Below are 6,349 nucleotides of genomic sequence, written 5' to 3' on the forward strand. Positions count from 1 at the left end.
ATCATGAGCTAGGTCTATGCGTAGATTCTATGCACGAGTAGAACACAAAGTAGTTGTGGGCGATGATTTGTTCAATTTGCTTACTGTTACTAGTTTTATTTTGATTCGGCGATATTGTGGGATGAAGCGGCCCGGACCGACCTTACACGTACTCTTACGTGAGACAGGTTCCACCGACTAACATGCACTTGATGCATAAGGTGGCTAGCGGGTGTCTGTCTCTCCCACTTCGGATCGGATTCGATGAAGAGGGTCCTTATGAAGGGTAAATCTCTACTTCTAATGGACGAGTTGGTTGAATAGTCCCACCATTTTCGTCTGGGTTTTTTTTCGTCCGGTTTATTTTCGTTTCACCTTCCATCATCATATCCCCACGTTGATTTTTTTCATCCTTCCAATAAAAACTTCCTTAACATGTGCAAACTTTCCTAACCAAATATGTCACAAACGGGAAGATACTAATATCACGTTACCATTTTCATGAAAATCAATTCAAAATACTAACTTTCCTAACACATCGATTCTTACCTTACTTAATCTTTCTACTCCTAAACTTCTCTACTCCGTAAGTCGTTCGTTCCTACATCTGCCCCATCGATCGAACTCTCCATCCCTCACCGATTTTTATTCCCGTGAAACCGGTGAAAGAAAAAAAATCCTCCCCAACGCTCACACCCCACCCCCATTACTCTCCTGCCAGCGACGCCGCCCCCGTTCCCCTCGGACGCCATGGCGGCCGCAGCCTCCTGGTCCTCCTCTGCACGCATCATCGCCTGCAACACCGCTAACCACGGTCTTCACTGGCGTCGTGATGGCCGCGACCTCCACCCAGAGCCATCCGCCGTTGGGCCCTTATACCCCCTCCCGAAGGGATCCACCACGGACAAGGGAACGGCCGCTCTTGGGCGTCGGGATGTGGTCGTCGCGTGGCGCGGCATGATAGGCTCTGGAGTTGGTCGATGACCCGGAGTTCGCCATTGTACCGCCCAGAGGCCTCCTCGGCGAGGCCGCCTGAGCCTGCGCAGACGCTTGGTGGACCGCGGCTGAATCTCCATCTACACCTTCACCCCGGCATCCACCAACAACAAGGACAACGCCAGAAACTGGTAATCGCCATCGCGGAACCATGGTTCCCGCCCTCGGCCGTCCAATGTCTTTCTCGTCTGCGACCTCCGAGACCTCCGCCGGTGGCGACGAGAACGGCGGCCCGTAGCAGCCCCCCAAAAGCACCGGTGCACCACCACGACAACAGAACCTTGTTGCTGCTGCTCGGCATGGATGACGGCCCCTCCAAGAGATGGATAAGCTCTCGTGATCCCCACTCCACATCTCTCATCCCTTGAATTCGCATCCCCTCCCATCTCGGTCCCGCCAATGATCTGATCCGGAAGCCGGCCACGATCCAATCCCCTGAATTCCTATCCGCCCCCGTCTCTCGTCTAGCCGCCTCCATCTTGGGTGTGGCAGCGCTGCTAACGTCGTTGCGACCTCCCTCAATTGCAGGTTCGGCCTTCCTCGTCTCCATGCTCGACCGACGAGGTGGTCTTCGTCCCGAGCCGTGGTGGGGTGTTTCTGGTTGTGCTACTGTTCCTCCTTCTGTTCCTCCCGAAATGAGGAGGGGTAGTGCCTGCTGTGGCTCAGCAGGATAACATAAGCTTGCCCATTTTCTTTTGTGTTTGAATCAAATCTGCTGGTTCTCAGTTTTATATGCACGTACCAATCTTGGTCTTCTGTATGCAGGGTACCCTCCTGATGGCTGATGATGTTTCACAACCTCTTCTGCAGATTTTCAGTATACCGAGGGAAATATTGCGTTGGAAGGATCCCGGGTTGGCGGGGGCGGCCAGACCAGGTGGCAAATGCGATGCACAAGTTGAGGAGCGAAGGTAAAGAGGAGAGGCCACGACAACCCGAGCAGCAGCGAGGGGATGGATCAGCGGCCGGGCAGCTGCGTCGACCCGAGCAGTTGCGAGAGCGAATGAAGCTGCAGCTGCACGGACAAGCTTGTGGAGATGTTAGTATGCACGCATGCGTCCATGATTTGGAGCACGCCTCTGGCCTGGTAGGATTCTCGCTCTGCCCCGACCTCAAGGGCGTTCGTCTATCTGTGTTGTGCTCGGGACGATGCACTAATGCAGGTGTGGTTCTTCAGCTTTTCTTTGTCTTTTTCTTGGTATGTATATCTCTGAATCTTGTGAGCCGTGATTTTCATGCTGCCATGTATGCCATTGTGTCCTGTATAATGATTCTTCTTATTATTTTTGAATGGCATAATTATTCTTATTGAGGCACTGCCGCTGCCTAATTTGCTTATAGAAATAACATACTAATTAATACAGGGAGAGAGTACGACTTTGAAAACAATCTGCAGTACCCGTGAGCCTGCTCATAGGTAGATATCGATACATTTTGTAGCTTCCATTCTTGTTTTCTCTCATTGAAATTATGGATTTGGAAACTAATCATGGAGTGTCTAGATTGCCTGCTATATTACCAAGTGCGCTGAAGGAAAAGCTGCTGCCACTGTGGATGACCACTCTAGGTGATATAATTCATGTTTGCTTTGTTGTTTCAGTAACTTCCTGTAGCATATTGGTTCCATCTTTTTTTTTTGCATCATGGTACATTATTCTCATCTTGATATATATCATTTGGTCAACTGAAGATTTGAGTGCAGGGTAGAATTCTTGGTTGATTTAAGAATTTCGTTGTTGATTAGTTGGCCAACAGACTTTTATGAAATTCAAGGCGTTATTTAGTGTACTATATGTCATATTTGTCTTATTTCTATACTCACAATATTTCCGCATCATCTGAACAAATGATGCTAAATTGATATAATCATTTTGGATCAGTGTCATCTTCTCAATGCTGAACAGCCAAAATATATACATAGTGAGCAGTCCGCCGCACATGCTCATACGTCATATTTATGTACTGTTTAACACGGCAAAAATTGGTCAAACATTTAAATATTTCTACTGTTTAACACAGCCAAAGTATATACATAATGATCAGTCCTCCGCTGCACGTTAGATCCAGCCTCCCTCCCTTGACACCATTCTTCTTACTTATTATTATTTCTTTTAAAAATATCTTTAGTTTTATTTTCTAGATACTTCAATTCATTCGTATATGGACTTCCATCGCACTACGAGGATGATCCATGGCTGGTCGCGGACGATCACCTGCGAGGATGATTCATGGCCGGTTGGGGATGGTCAGTTCCATCACACTGCGAGGAGATGATTCATGGCCGGTCGGGGATGGTCACCTACGGTGAGCACGAGTACCTCCTCCATATCCTCCCTATACTAGCACCCTTGGCGATGAAAATGACAACCAGGAGAATCCCTCCTTCACACCTCTTTTCCATCTCTGTCAGATTGTCCTCTCCAGCAAGGTGTCTATGCATGAATCATATTTAAACATCGATGAAAGTTTTAACTTCCTGCAAATTTTGGTGATGAAATAACATTGGTGGAGGTCTGGACAAAAAGAAAAAAACCGATGCTCCAAAATGCTTCCGAGAACGAATCTTCTGGAGCGTCGAAATTTTTTTGCCCAGACCTACACGAATGTCATTTCATCAAAAACATTTGCAAGAAGTTAAAACTTTCATAGATGTTTATAAAAAAATCAGATTTTTTTATTTTTTATGTGTTTTTGGATTTTACTGTTCATCAAGGAGCATGTGAGCTCGGGTTCAAATACTCCACGTCCTCATATTTATTCCTATTCTCCTTTTGTCATTTTTTACATCTAGGCATATAGTGTTTTGCTGTGTCTCAAAGTTTTACCTTTTTAAAAGTGATATGTGTTTATATTTTGTGGATGTTTTTGTTGCTGGTATATATTCTCAAGTGATAATCATCATATCTTGTCAATCTCTATGTTATGAGAGGTATAAAAATATAATCGGATCTAAATTTGATAGTATGCTACCTTGGCCAATATACTGCATCATGTGAATGTTTCTCGTTCTCAAAAGTGCACTATATCTGGCCTCTCTGGCCACGAAGGCTGCAAGGTTGCACCTTGGAGCTCAAAATTTGGTGTCTTCGCATTGAAGGATCCAATCCATCGACTTTGGAGTTTGAACATGTCACTTGTGATGGGGAGAGGAAGAGATGACTTGCATACACTGGACAATGAGTGTGTTAGCAGCGTGGTGGCTCAGGACTGTACAAGTTGTAGTAGCCCCTTCCCTTATAAATGTTTTGTTTTGATTGGAAGCACCTTATAATTTAGCTAATATATGGATTTCATTTACATCGTCTGTCCAAGTATGCAAGGCCCATGAGATGGGCATTAATCACTTCTCTTTTGTCTCAGTATTTTGATAGGGGACCTATGTATATGGAAGGAGTTAGTATCATGTAAATCGTATCACCAATTTAAGGATCCTCATGTTTTCTTACTTTTCAACAGTTATTTGTGATTTTGTTCACAAGTTTTCAATTTCATTCTGTAGAATGAAGATATTATTTTTGTTGTATTTTTTGTCCATGTAGAGGATACAAGACATTTAATCAATTAATGAAATAATGAATTAACTTACGTATGTGTATGTTTATGCCTCGCTCTTTGTCCCTCCTAGCGAGAGGGCGACGATAAGGACGGTTGTCTTCGGGTGTCCCCCAACGTGGTTGACGGGTTGGCGGTGTGAGGAAATGTGTGACTATGGAGGGAGCTCAACAATTGGGCTACAATGACAGGAAGAAAGGATGTTATGGGAAGAGAGTGGTTGATTGCAAATAAAGTGTTAGCTATGTTGCAGCGATTGTCCACACAACTGAATTTTGGAGAGCCTACCGGCCGTCCGTTTGACATCCAAACATGCCCAAATATACAAAGGAGAAATGAGCTTCGACCTTGAAGACAACTTTAGTCATTTGTTTAATTCATTTATATGCATTGTATTGTAGCCCGTAGCAACGCACGGGCGGTCTACTAGTAGCAATTGGCATATCACCGTTGTGGCTTTTGCGTAGGTAAGAAACGTTCTTGCTAGAAACCCATAGCAGCCACGTAAAACATGCAACAACAATTAGAGGACGTCTAACTTGTTTTTGCAGGGTATATATGTGATGTGATATGGCCAAAAGGATGTGATGAATTATATATATGTGATGTATGAGATTGATCATGTTCTTGTAATAGGAATCACGACTTGCATGTCGATGAGTATGACAACCGGCAGGAGCCATAGGAGTTGTCTTAATTTATTGTATGACCTGCGTGTCAACGAAAAACGCCATGTAATTACTTTACTTTATTGCTAACCGTTAGCCATAGTAGTAGAAGTAATAGTTGGCGAGACAACTTCATGAAGACACGATGATGGAGATCATGATGATGGAGATCATGGTGTCATGCCGGTGATGAAGGTGATCATGCCGCGCCTCGAAGATGGAGATCAAAAGGCGCAAGATGATATTGGCCATATCATGTCACTTTATGATTTGCATGTGATGTTTGTCATGTTTACATCTTATTTGCTTAGAACGACGGTAGCATAACTAAGATGATCCCTCACTAAAATTTCAAGAGATGTGTTCACCCTAACTGTGCACCGTTGCGAAGGTTCGTTGTTTCGAAGCACCACGTGATGATCGGGTGTGATAGATTCTAACGTTCGCATACAACGGGTGTAAGCCAGATTTACACATGCGAAACACTTAGGTTGACTTGACGAGCCTAGCATGTACAGACATGGCCTCGGAACACAAGAGACCGAAAGGTCGAACATGAGTCGTATACTAGATACGATCAACATGGAGATGTTCACCGATAATGACTAGTCCGTCTCACGTGATGATCGGACACGGCCTAGTTGACTCGGATCATGTATCGCTTAGATGACTAGAGGGATGTCTATCTGAGTGGGAGTTCATTAAATAATTTGATTAGATGAACTTAATTATCATGAACATAGTCAAAAGGTCTTTGCAAATTATGTCGTAGCTTACGCTTTAGTTCTACTAAGATATGTTCCTAGAGAAAATTTAGTTGAAAGTTGATAGTAGCAATTATGCGGACTGGGTCCGTAAACTGAGGATTGTCCTCATTGCTGCACAGAAGGCTTATGTCCTTAATGCACCGCTCGGTGTGCTGAACCTCGAGCGTCGTTTGTGGATGTTGCGAACATCTGACATACACGTTTTGATGACTACGTGATAGTTCAGTGCGTAATGTTAAACGGTTTAGAATTGAGGCACCGAAGACATTTTGAAACGTCGCGGAACATATGAGATGTTCCAAGAGCTGAAATTGGGATTTTAGGCTCATGCCCACGTCAAGAGGTGTGAGACCTCCGACAAGTTTCTTAAGCCTGCAAACTAAGGGA

The 6,349-nt window shown here is 44.5% G+C and overlaps 1 long non-coding RNA gene across 1 annotated transcript; it reads left to right on the forward strand.

Moving 5' to 3' along the window:
- The first annotated feature begins 429 nt into the window (after positions 1-429).
- On the forward strand, positions 430-4,455 carry LOC120966488 (uncharacterized). Its single transcript, XR_005760250.2, has 2 exons — positions 430-2,138; positions 2,340-4,455. It is a non-coding gene; the product is annotated as an uncharacterized lncRNA (long non-coding RNA).
- Positions 4,456-6,349: the final 1,894 nt, after the last annotated feature.

Source organism: Aegilops tauschii, chromosome 6 (assembly GCF_002575655.3).
Source record: "Aegilops tauschii subsp. strangulata cultivar AL8/78 chromosome 6, Aet v6.0, whole genome shotgun sequence".
In the NCBI taxonomy this organism is placed as follows: Eukaryota; Viridiplantae; Streptophyta; class Magnoliopsida; order Poales; family Poaceae; genus Aegilops; species Aegilops tauschii.